This window comes from Podarcis pityusensis (assembly GCF_964106645.2).
Source record: "Podarcis pityusensis genome assembly, chromosome: 9".
NCBI classification, from domain to species: domain Eukaryota; kingdom Metazoa; phylum Chordata; class Lepidosauria; order Squamata; family Lacertidae; genus Podarcis; species Podarcis pityusensis.
In genome coordinates this window covers 7,079,459-7,092,843 of record NC_138034.1, presented here as the reverse complement: position 1 = coordinate 7,092,843, position 13,385 = coordinate 7,079,459, and the positions used below count along the sequence as shown (strand labels likewise).

General features: G+C 46.3%; 1 protein-coding gene across 8 annotated transcripts in view; it reads left to right on the top strand.

The window, feature by feature from the left end:
• Positions 1-847: 847 nt before the first annotated feature.
• PROM1 (prominin 1) overlaps positions 848-13,385 on the top strand; it is a 112,555-nt gene continuing 100,017 nt past the window's right edge. For 7 of the 8 annotated variants that reach the window (XM_081019881.1, XM_081019882.1, XM_081019879.1 and 4 more), the window contains exons 1-2: positions 848-995; positions 11,688-11,767. The gene's annotated coding sequence lies outside the window, so the exon portion shown is untranslated. The remainder of the gene's footprint in view (positions 996-11,687; positions 11,768-13,385) is intronic. The other variant, XM_081019878.1, reaches the window with a different exon arrangement.

Below are 13,385 nucleotides of genomic sequence, written 5' to 3'. Positions count from 1 at the left end.
GCATCTTCCCCCCCATCAATAAAAATCAATAAAAATACATAGCTAACTGAGGTTCTCTCCCACCAACAAAAGGCCTGGTGATGTGAAAAAACACTTAGAATTTGGGTTTGGGGCCTCACAGGGGTCCGCTACGGTTGGAGAAGACGGGTGATTTCCAACCAAGGATTGAAAGAAACAAGTGGCTTTTCAAAAGCACAGATCCTTTATTCGGTTGCAACTGGGTTCCCCACGCAAAGGTGAAAAAGCGTATGAGGACCCCACCCAAAGCCAAGTTCAGAATACTTGGATACAATTATAAAAACAGAGATAGGGTAAATTGAGGAAATAGAGTAATGGGCATGCAGGGAGGAAAGAAAAATGCTTTATTTGACAATAAGGGGGGGGATTCGAAGGAGGGGAATAACGGGAGAAGCGAATTAAAAGGAGAGCAGGCTAAAGGCAAAATTGAGGAAAAGGTTTATATATGTCTCTTAGGTTGCCTTCATTTGGTTTATTTGGTCTTGGTTTTCAGCTTCTTTAGCTATTTTTCTACATCACTGGCTACGCCCACGACCCCTGGTATGCAACCTGCGCCCGCAGGGGCCCCAATCCCGCTCATTTCCACGAAGCTCCTGCTCCCCACCCAGGAAAGCTGCCCGCTTTGCGCCAGGAATTGCGCCCCGGCCTCCTTGCGCCCCACGGGCTCTAACTTCCAAGCCTGCCCGGTTCTCGCTTCGCATCCCTCGAACACCCCAGCTCGACCCACCCGCTTTCCCAGGCGCGCTCCCTGCGCAGGTGGCTCGAGCCCGCAACGCATCGGAGAGGGGCGGGATCGCGCTCAGGCGAGCGCGCGAGCGCGTGGCGGGGAAGGGAGGCCCGGAGGCGAGCAGATGCCGCGCGCAGGGGGCGGAGAAGCTGCAGTAGCAGCGGCAGTAGCAGCGCGGGCGCGGCAAGAGCGAGTTTTTTACGCGGCTGGAGCCTCGCTCGCGGCGAAGGGGCGGGTGCCTGCGACCCGGGTGAGTAGCCTGCGCCGCGCCCACCCCCCTCTCCGGATTGCGCGCTCGGGTTGGATGGGGGACCCCCCTCTTCATGCCCAAGCACGGGCCGGTCCCGGGGTTCCTAGGGCGGTAGAGCTTCTCCTGGGGAAAAGGGCGCAATTCTCGGGACTTTGCGCGCATTCCCTCCCCACCCCCAAAGAAAAGCGAAGCTGTGCAGCCCCGAGGGCACATACCGTGGGGAGCCTCGAACTCGGCGGGGCTTACTCCCGAGTAAATGCATGCGAGGCTCGTGCTGCAAAGACACGCTTCTTCTTGGGAGATGGAAACAGGCGCACCCCGAGGCTGCCAGGGCGCTTCCTTTCTTCCAAGGGGCAGCGAAGGGGTCCCGGCAGGAGTTAATTTCCCCGGGCAGGGCGCGCGCCGCTGCTCCGTTTGCTTTAAGGCGAGGATTCCCGCAGGGCTCGCTTGCCCAGAAGGTGCTGCTGCGCCCTTAGGCGGGCTTGCGCTGCGCAAGTGAGCGCCGCTGTCGAGGGAAGGACAGGGACCCGGGTGGAAAGCGCCGTGGAGGGGCTCCCATTTCTCGCTGCAGGCTGAAGCCTCGCGCAGAGCCTACCCTGGGCATTGCGGGAAGAAGAGAGCTGTTCGACAGCGCAACTGACTGGTAGTCCTTCCTTGGCGGCTTTTAAACAGAGGTTGGATGGCCATCTGTCATGGATGCTTCAGTTGAGATTCCTGCATTGCAGGGGGTTGGACTAGATGACCCTTGGGGTCCCTTCCAACTCATAATTTCCTTTCACAGCACCTTTTGGAGCGCATGGCAAATGTGTGACATTGACTGCCTTTCCGTGCATGTTTAGAAGATTGCTGCAGGTTGTGATTCACCAGTGCTACACGCGCGGTGTTAGAGGAATTCATAGAATCATAGAATCATAGAGTTGGAAGAGACCACAAGGGCCATCGAGTCCAACCCCCTGCCAAGCAGGAAACACTATCAGAGCACTCCTGACATATGGTTGTCAAGCCTCTGCTTAAAGACCTCCAAAGAAGGAGACTCCACCACACTCCTTGGCAGCAAATTCCGCTGTCGAACAGCTCTTACTGTCAGGAAGTTCTTCCTAATGTTGAGGTGGAATCTTCTTTCTTGTAGTTTGGATCCATTGCTCCGTGTCCGCTTCTCTAGAGCAGCAGAAAACAACCTTTCTCCCTCCTCTATGTGACATCCTTTTATATATTTGAACATGGCTATCATATCACCCCTTAACCTCCTCTTCTCCAGGCTAAACATGCCCAGCTCAAAAGGTTGGGACTCGCTGCCTGAGAAGGGTTAGATTTGAGCTGTTATCACTTAGTACGGGAACAAGCACAGGAGTGAAAGGGAGAAGGGAAGGGACTTGGAGATCTCCCCTCCTTTTCTGCTTTGCAAATTGTTGCCCACAGTGAGGTAGTCAAGAATTTGAATGTGTTTGGGTTTCATAAATTCTCCTAGGTCAAACCCCCCCCACAATCAGCCTTGGCCGCTTCCAGATGACCTGTTTACTGAGCATTCCTTCCTGATATGCTGGCAGGGGGATTAGAGGGCAACTGCTGTTTAATGATCATTCACTCTCATTTGTTTGTGGGGAGGTTAAACAGCGTTGCATCAAATCAAGTGCATTCCCTTCACTTTCCTCATTGCAAAAAGTTTGATCTTTTGAGGAAGTGGGTTTGTTCCGCGGGACATTCAAATCCGCTTTAATCACACAACCTGAATTTGCCAGTATGTGATTGAATCTCTCTCGCAAATTGTGACAGTCACACTACTGGGTTCACATCAATTTTTTATCCAGAGACTCTTGAGTGTCGTGCAGCAGGTTGCTTGTGGAAAGGAATTTCGAAGTTGAGCAATATCCAAGGCTAGTTTAGGTGAGTGTCTTAAATGCCTTAGCTGGAGATAAGGTTAGTAGGGTGCTAGTCTGTACATGGAGTAACTTTCGGGAAGCTGCTGTTTTTTAGATGGAAAATTTTCAGTTATGGCTTCCACTCAGATAGCTTTGGAATTGAAAAACTGGGTGTAGGAGCACTGGGTCAATCTGAAATGTTAGTAAGTACGCATGAAGTCGCTTTAGATCGTGGGTAGGCAAACTAAGGTCCGGGGGCCGGATCTGGCCCAATCACCTTCTAAATCCGACCCGCGGACAGTCCAGGAATCAGTGTGTTTTTACATGAGTAGAATGTGTCATTTTATTTAAAATGCATCTCTGGGTTATTTGTGGGGCATAGGAATTTGTTCATTCCCCCCCCCCAAAAAATATAGCCCGGCCCCCCACAAGGTCTGAGACACAGTGGACCGGCCCCCTGCTGAAAAAGTTTGCTGACCCCTGCTTTAGATTAACACTGTTTCAGTACCACTGTTATAGGGTAGGAGGACTGCGTTTGGAATCCTGTTTGCTTTACAGGAGGTGCCAGCCACCCCAGCTCTCTGTGGGATGAGCATGTCTACCATACTCACAAATACGGTAAAGCTCTTGGGAGCTGACATGAACTGGTTAATGCATAATGGGCAGGTACAAATATTGCTTTCCCTTGGCAGCAGAGAGGACTCTCCCACCCTTAGCACCTACTCTGTGTGCAGGTGTGTTGGTGTCCCTTCTGAGCTTGGTGGAAAAAGGGAAGAGATAAGCCTCTTCATTCCTTGGTGCTGCCTGCGCAGTGAGAGTTAGGCTTCCTCGCCCTTGTTAGCAGTTACGAAAAGGTAGATAGGCAGTTGCCTGCTCCTTATCTTAAGCTTATGCCTTTTTGGCTCATAGAAGATGGACCCTGTGTATAGGTTAGTAGTATCTATTTTCTATTCTCTGTCTATTCCAGCTGTCTAATTAATCATACCAGGGATCAAATCTGGGGCCTAGGGCTTGCAAATATGTGCTGACACACTGAGCTATGGTCTCTCCTAAGTACCTAAGTACAGGAGGGACGCGGGTGGTGCTGTGGGTTAAAACACAGAGCCTAGGGCTTGCTGATCAGAAGGTCGGTGGTTCGAATCCCACGACGGCATGAGCTCCCATTGCTCGGTCCCAGCTCCTGCCAACCTAGCAGTTCGAAAGCACGTCAAAGTGCAAGTAGATAAATAGGTACCACTCCGGCGGGAAGGTAAACGGTGTTTCCGTGCGCTGCTCTGGTTCGCCAGAAGCGGCTTAGTCATGCTGGCCACATGACCCGGAAGCTGTAAACCAGCTCCCTCAGCCAATAAAGCGAGATGAGCGCCGCAACCCAAGAGTCGTCCGTGACTGGACCTAATGGTCAGGGGTCCCTTTACCTATGTACCGTTATCCAGTTTGGTACTTGATAACAAAGAACATCTACTTTCCATGCACAACTTCATGCTGGATTTCTCAAGTTTGCACCTCACTTGTTATGGAGGAGCTACCCTTTTAGCCCAGCCACTTGTTTTTATTAAAGGAATGTATCCTCTTCCTCCTTGTTAAATGTGTATTAGAGTGTTCTCACCACCTTAAGTGTTGGCCAATTTCTCCCAAACCCCAAGGTTATTAAACTTGGTACTTTTCCTGCTCTTTGCCCACCATAATTGTATAAACAGAAGTCTGGGTTAAGGCCCAAACTCAAGTGATAAATAATAACTAATTTAAGTTCTTAAAAGCATTGTTAAAAATGTTTGCTAGTTTGAAAGATAAACTACATAACATTTACGTTAACCACTCCTCTTACCTGTGGTACAAAAGAAAAAAAAGATTTCGTTCAGAAAAATTATTACCCTTGGATCTTAACCTTATCTTTTTTACTAGCTCTGGAGAACTAATGGAATACTTATTACTGCTACCAATGTAGTTGCTCAGTCCCGGTGATATATTTAATTTTAATTTTGTTATGTTTATGGCGAAGGCTGTGACTTTGTTTCAACTTTATTATTTCATCAGACTGTCAGAGATGTAGTTTTGGGTCTTTGTTTTATTTTGTTTGTTTGTTGTAAAGCTCTATTTAATACCGCTTAGGCGTAGCGTACTTACGGTAACCAAATTTGTGTCATTGTGAGAGCAATAGTGAACTTTTGTCTCTAATTCCAAAAATTTAATTAAAATTGTGATTTATTTTTATTTTTTTAAAGTGAGGTGGCAGTTGCTGTGCTGCTGACTGGCCAAAAGTAGTCCATAAGAATCGCCAGATCTTCTCTCCACTCTTCTGAGTTGAATTGTCTTCATGTTACTTCATTATCCAGCTTCAGTTCCATCTCAGCTTTTCGGACTGTAAGCTACTTGCAGGGCAGTGACCTCTCTCTATTTTTGCCTGAGATTAGCACACTGGCTAATTGACCAGGCAAGGGCTGTCAATTGACCACCTGTTATTTAACCATTGTCACATATCCCACAATGCCGAGAATGCTGCAGTGTTAATGGAAGCTTTAAAAATTTTTCCTTGTAACGCCACACAATAGCAAGGCCCAAGAGCAGGGGTAGGCAACCTAAGGCCCGTGGGCCAGATGCGGCCCAATCGCCTTCTCAATCCGACCTGTGAATCAACGTGTTTTTACATGAGTAGAATGTGTGCTTTTATTTAAAATGCATCTCTGCGTTATTTGTGGGGCATAGGAATGTGTTCATTTTTTCCTTCAAAATATAGTCTGGCCCCCCAAAAGGTCTGAGGGATGGTGGACCGGCCCCCGGCTGAAAAAGGTTGCAGATTCCTGCCCAAGAGCAAGGGTTGAGCCCCCATAGTCATGCGAGAGCAAACTTAGCAGCCAAACTATCCACAATAACAGCAATCTTCTCCCAGCAGAAACAGAATCTTTGAACAACTGAACCAACTTTGCTGATTCTTTATAAATTCGATTAAAACAATTTCATGCTTTTCTAATATGTTACACTAACTGCAAGCACCAGCGTTTTTCTTTTTGTGCTAATAAAATTAATATTTGACCAAATCTTTCTTCACAAGTCACTTGAACAAAACCCTATTTTGACTGATGAAATGCCCAATCCCAGGGCGTTTATTTTTTCCCCAGGTGGAACTCAGTTCTGGCTCCTCTCAGGTGGGCACCATTGCCATTATAAGAGAACAAGGGAGGTGTTCATGGTGAGTTCTGGCACCTCTTTTTCTAGAAAAATAGCACGACACAATTCTATTGTCTCTTTTCATCCGTGGCCCATGCAATGTAATTCCTTCATGACACCTAAGTCAAGTGGAAACTGAAACAGGAAAGTGGGTGATGCCTTCAAATTGCAAGGCCAAATTGGGCGTAATAAAGTGTTGTAAATTCCCCAAAGTTACTAGCCTGTGATTTTGTTTTTTCTAGCCATCCTGCCACCCAGTCCATATAAAAAATGGCAAGTCTTTTCTTTTAAAAAAGTTTTTATATTTATTTTTAAAAGCAGGATAAGCAACAACAATGTCTAGAGGCATTTCTTACTGCCAATTGGCACGGGGCTCTTTGAGAAGCCTTGAGAAAGAGGAGGACTGATTCACACAACTGAATTTGTTTTCTCCTCGAAGTCTTTCGTTTCTTTTCTCTCTCTCCCTGCCCCATCTCTGCTCCCCCAAGTGAGTTGAAAGCCCTCCTCCTGTTTTCCCTCTTGACATTTTCTAGGGATGATATTATGTTGCTTATTAATGTTTCCTCACTTGCTTCGCAGTGCCCTCATGGGGTGTGCTTTATAAATAATAATTGACTTTATACCAATTAGCAAAACTATAATCCCAAGAATTTTGGAAGCTGACTGAAATTCAAACCAGCTGCCAGTCTGGAGATGGCTGAATCTTGCTTCTGGAGATTATCACTCTTTTGATGCTTTTACCGTGCTTTAATAAGCCAATTATAGCGCAGCTCATCTTTTACAAAGAGGGGCTTCCAGTCTTAACAGAGACTTGAATACCATTTTTGAAAACGTCACCCAGCTCCTAATCATTCTGTTAATTCTTCTAAAGCAGGGGTCAGCAAACTTTATCAGCAGGGGGCCGGTCCACTGTCCCTCAGACCTTGTGGGGGGCCGGACTATATTTTGGAAAAAAATAAAAAATGAACAAATTCCTATGCCCCACAAATAACCCAGAGATGCATTTTAAATAAAAGGACACATTCTACTCATGTAAAAACACTATGATTCCTGGACCGTCCTCGGGCCGCATTTAGAAGGCGATTGGGCCGGATCGGGGCCCTGGGCCTTAGTTTACCTATCCATGTTCTAAAGTGATCTCCAGCAATGCTTGATCACTCAGCTGAGAGGCGACCAGGTACCCTCAATTATCATTTGTCATTTATTTACTTATTTGATATTTATTCCTCTCTTTTGATAAATTCCCCATGGCCCAGGCTGATGTCAAAAAATTAAAGTTACACCACCACAATATGAAAGAGCAGTAAAAACCACCACCACCCCACATTATTGCATTGTTTTCAAGGCTAAATTCTCCTTGTATTCCACAAGTTGCAGCTTCTTGAATCTTGGGCAATCCCAGGAAGAGGTTCTGTTAGTTCAAGATGCATTTGTGTGTGTGTGGGGGGGGGGTGATTTCCCAGTCTACATATTTATTTTACTTCTTTATTATAAATGAGTGCATAGTAAATGGACTTGTAAAGCCACAATTCTTCAAATTGCTGATTTTGTGGTGGTGTTAGTTTCCTGAAATGAGTTTCCTCATCTTAATTAATCTGTGGCGATGTGGGTGTAAACCACAGAGCCTAGCACTCGCCAATCTGAAGGTTGGCGGTTCGAATCCCCACGACGGAGTGAGCTCCCATTGCTCGGTCCCAGCTCCTGCCAACCTAGCAGTTCGAAAGCACATCAAAGTGCAAGTAGATAAATAGATACCGCTCTGGCGGGAAGGTAAACGGTGTTTCCGTGCGCTGCTCTGGTTCACCAGAAGTGGCTTAGTCATGCTGGCCACATGACCCGGAAGCTGTACGTCGGCTCCCTCGGCCAATAAAGCGATATGAGCGCCGCAACCCCAGAGTCGGCCACGACTGGACCTAATGGTCAGGGGTCCCTTTACCTTTACCTTTATGTGCAACTACATCTCTGAAGATGCTAATTCAACGCAGATGATAGCCATTATAGTGGTCATGAAGCTGACTGAGGGTTAGGAAAAAAGAGGGGAGCATCTTATACTAATACTAATACTTTACCTTTTTTTTTTTTTTACTACTAATAATATATTATTTATACCCCACCCATGTGACTCCAGCCACTCTGGGCAGCTCCTAGACTAGGGGTCAGCAAACTTTTTCAGCAGGGGGCCAGTCCACTGTCTCTCAGACCTTGTGGGGGGCCAGACTATATTTTGAAGGGGAAAAAAGAATGAATTCCTATGCCCCACAAATAATCCAGAGATGCATTTTAAATAAAAGGACACATTCTACTCATGTAAAAACACGCTGATTCCCGGACCATCCACGGGCCGGATTTAGAAGGAGATTGGGCCTGATCAAGCCCCCGGGCCTTAGTTTGCCTACCCTGGCCTAGACTGTGAGTTCCTAGACTTGCAGTGTTTCTCAAACTTGGGTCCCCAGCTTTTGTTCGACTACAGCTCCCATCACCCCTGACCACTGTTCCTGCTAGCTAGGGATGATGGGAGTTGTGGTCCAACAACAGCTGGGGACCCAAGTTTGAGAAACACACTTACAGAAGAATGGCAGGATGAAAGCGTAGCAGTTACTTCTTAATATGCCTTTACTCTCTCATCCCCGGTCCATATTTAATTCCTAAAACTTGCTATCCTTCATTTGTTCTATAAAACATAGATGACTTACTCTAAAGTAAAATAAATGCTGCGGGGCTGGATTCTGTCTGTTTTGCAAAAGCATGCCCATGTGATTTGAGAATTCCTATGCCTACATTTGATCCTTCTTGGTTATCCTTGCATCTCCCATTCTCCCAGGGCTGAAGCGTAGATTGTAAACTCCTTGTTGAATTATTGATTGTGATTAGGGCTGGGCGATAAATCAGTATATCGTCCAAAACCAGTTTGAAGCCCATATCGTGATATTGGCTTCATAATTTTTGACCCGGCAATATATTGTGAACCTTGGTTTGTGTGTGTGTATGATATGCAAAAAACACAATGTTGGGAAAACCATGAAGCCAGCCAATGTTTCTCTCGATTCCTGCAGCCCCTGCTAATTCTGCCGACTCAGCTCTCCCCTGCCTCATACAGGGGGCAGCCAATCACAAGAGCAGGCGCCGGCAAAAATCACGATTCAGGGAAAATCATGAAGCCAGCCAATGCCTCCGTCCTTATTCCAGACCTTTTGATGCTATCAGTTTATCACTGTTTAGCTGCTGATATATCATGTTGTTGAAAACCAGCTATCACCCAGCCCAATTGTGATGCAGACCAGGAAGCCCCTGGTTTCAAATCTTGCCTCTGCCATGAACTCACTAGGTAGCCTTAAGCAAGCTGTTCCCTTTCTACTGCCCCCTCCCATGTAGTATGAGGGATAATGATGCCAACGGGACTGCTGGTTGGGTGATAACAAGATAATGCATGAGAAGCAGCTCTGAATCCTTGGAAGCTCGTTTGAATGTTAAGTGTGCCTCAGTCTGGAAGCAGGGCCATCTTCACCTGGGGTGCAAGGGGTGCGGGACACTTGGGCGCCGAATTCTGTGGGGCACCAGACACCCTGAAGCCACCTAAGCTTTTAACTATCTAGGTATCTGTGGTGCTCATCTCGCTTTACTGGCCGAGGGAGCCGGTGTACAGCTTCCGGGTCATGTGGCCAGCATGACTAAGCCGCTTCTGGTGAACCAGAGCAGCGCACAGAAACGCCGTTTACCTTCCCGCTGGAACGGTACCTATTTATCTACTTGCACTTTGACGTGCTTTCGAACTGCTAGGTTGGCAGGAGCAGGGACCGAGCAACAGGAGCTCAATCCGTCGCAGGGATTCGAACCGCCGACCTTCTGATCGGCAAGTCCTAGGCTCTGTGGTTTAACCCACAGCGCCACCCACGTCCCTTTTTTTAAACTATCTACCTGTTATGAAATAATAAATAATTTTGATCAAGCTAGAAAAACAAAATACATATATACCTAGGTATTTCCAAAATGTATACCTACTAAAGGACTTTCGCCTTTGTGTGCTCATTTACCAAAGATGCGCCACGCTAGTGGCGGCGCTTTTCATTCATAACCGCGGCGCTTGACTCAACGATGACGCTTGTCATTCTCAACGGCGCCGTGCACGCCAAATTAACTCTTACATCAAAATATTATGTTACGTATTGTATTGAGCTGCTATGCGGCAGCAGGGTCAGTGGCACCTTTGACACGACTGATGTTTCTCCTACGTAGGTGCCTAAACAATACTTATAAGTTTAAGTGTGGTGGTGTTGTATACTTAAATATAAGTGTATTGTAAATAAATGAGCAAATTAAAAAGTTTGTTTCTTTTTCCTCCCTTCTTTCGTAAACAAGAGATCAGGCGTAAGTGTGGTGTCTGACATAAGCATAATAAAAGTTAATTTGGGGGCTAAACTAAATTTGGGGGCGCTGGGCGGATCTTTGCACCCCGGCAGCACATATGCTAAAGACTATGGTGTCTGGAAGTGAAGGCTGTGTGGTCTTGTGTGATATATTAAGATTGTTTACATGCTTTAATATTTCAGAGGACTTGTCTGATATTATGGAATTTAAAATTGGTAAATTAACATTTGCTCCAGAGCTCTGTTATTAAGACTCAGTGTGACTCTGCAGCTGCTAACTTTATTCTTAGCTACGCTTTCTCAGTTTGTAAAACAGTGTACCTGCTATGCCCTCAGATCTTTTGAAGGTCAATTAATGCCTGCTGGTATGGATCGAATGTGCTTTGCATCTAGGCAGAAGTAAACAGGAAGTGTTATCAGCATGTTGTATAAAGAGCAGTGGAATGTAGGTGGAATGTTTGTAGCAGAGACACAGACCCTCCAAGAGTCCCTATTTTCCAAGGACATCCCGAAGTTTACAGAAGCCGTTACGGTTTCTGAGTTGATCTTGGATGCTTTTCCTTAAAAGGTAAAGGCACCCCTGACCATTAGGTCCAGTCGTGGCCGACTCTGGGGTTGCGGCGCTCATCTCGCTTTACTGGCCAAGGGAGCCGGCGTACAGCTTCCGGGTCATGTGGCCAGCATGACTAAGCCGCTTCTGGCGAACCAGAGCAGCGCACAGAAACGCCGTTTAGCTTCCCGCCAGAGCGGTACCTATTTATCTACTTGCACTTTTGATGTGCTTTCGAACTGCTAGGTTGGCAGGAGCAGGGACCGAACAATGGGAGCTCACCCTGTCGTGGGGATTCGAACCGCCGACCTTCTGATCAGCAAGTCCTAGGCTCTGTGGTTTAACCCACAGCGCCACCCGCGTCCCTTTGCATGCTGAGTTGCTAACTATTCTTGAGGATAAGTTTGATACTATTACACTGGCTGTAGCAAAATTCCTCTCAGAGGCAGTAAATATCAGAAATCAGTATGTACAGGCTAAAGCTCCTCTGTTGGCTACCAAGGCTGATCTTACACCTTAGTAACTGTTGAGATTTACTATTGTTGTACTGTGTATTTTGGGCCTACGGACCACAGTAAAGCTCTGTGTGTGAACTAAATACATTGTCAGTTAAAAACATTATTTATATAGCAAAACTACCCCCTTTATTTTTGCTGTCATGAAGTAAGCATGCTGTTGTTTTCTGCTTCTAAGAATTGATTACTCTTTGTGCATTGGTCAGACACACTAGAGAAATATGCTCTTTTTATTACAGGTTTATCTTTACACTTGGGAAAAGAAAGTACACATTTAATGGCTCGAAAACCTTATTATCCAAGTAACTGGAGAGGCTGGGTAAGTAGGATTTTTATTTAAGAAATTAAATGCCAAAAATTGAAGCTCAAAATTACTCTTATGTTGTGTGGAGGTTTAGGTACTGAATACGCTGGGTAGATAACCTTTTCATATGTAATCAAGTTTAATTTCCATTTGAAAATAGTCTGGGCTATGACTATCTTGCCTTATATACTGTACATATAAAAAGGTAAAGGTTAAGGACCCCTGACAGCTAAGTCCAGTCGCGAACGACTCTGGGGTTGCGGCGCTCATCTCGCTTTACTAGCTGAGGGAGCCTGCGTTTGTCCGCAGACAGTTTTTCCAGGTCATGTGGCCGGCATGACTAAGCTGCTTCTGGCGAAACCAGAGCAGTGCATGGAAACACCATTTACCTTCCCGCTGGAGTGGTACCTATTTATCTACTTGCATTCCTGCTTTCGAACTGCTAGGTTGGCAGGAGCAGGGACCGAGCAACGGGAGCTCACCCCGTCGTGGGGATTCGAACCGCCGACCTTCTGATTGGCAAGTCCTAGGCTCTGTGGTTTAACCCACAGTGCCACCTGCGTCCCTACTGTACATATAGTCAAGGGATTATCTCTACTAGATCATATGTATTTGAGAACTTAACAACCTACAGGGCAATCCAAATTCCAGTCCACTAAACTTGGAGGGGGTTAGAATGCAGTTGAGCTATCTTCTCATGAGTGAAAGCTACTGCAAGCAGTAGCTGGTGTAAACAGGACAGGTGGAGCTGAGCCAGCCAAGGACCCACTGGATCCAGTCCAGCTAGCCGTGAAAGACCAATTTGGTTCTCTCTTCTGTGCCAGCCTGGAGGTGATTCAGCACCCAGCCCTCCACTTTCTGCCCAGACCAGGGTAAGTTGCAGTGGTGACTCTGCTGCTGTATTCGGCCCTCCTGCTCCCAGCTGCAAGGCAGGATTGCTTTAGCAATGGGAAGAGCATTTGATACTAAAAAGAATTCTAAAAGAAATGCTTAAAATAATTACAGTGATATCAGAATGGCCATTTCATAGCCTATATCTCTGCATATATGAGCTATATGGCCTAGGCCCAGTAGACCTGAAGGAATGTCTCCATCCCCATCGTTCTGCCCAGACACTGAGGTCCAGCTCTGAGGGCCTTCTGGTGGTTCTCTCACTGCGAGAAGCGAAGTTACAGGGAACCAGGCAGAGGGCCTTCTCGGTAGTGGCACCCGCCCTGTGGAACGCCCTCCCATCAGACTATCTGACTTTTAGAAGACATCTGAAGGCAGCCCAGTTTTTAATGTTTGAAGTTTTATTCTGTTTTTAATGCTCTGTTGAAAGCTGCCCAGAGTGGCTGGGGAAACCCAGCCAGATGGGCGGGTATAAATAATTAAATAAATAAATAATAATAATAATAATAATAATTATTATTATTATTATTAAACATTTGGGTTTTTTGGCATAGGAAAAAAATATTTTCAGCCAGTTCTATCTCTGCCACAACCAAACATCAGACAAAGCAAAAGAGAGAGAGGAAAAGAACTGGTGGTGATAAAATGACTGATGCTGTGGCCAGGCTTGAGAGTGCCCTATGCAACGAGCGTCTGAGCTTCTCCCTCTTTTGTTCAGGCAAGGTAGTGGCTTGAAAGATTT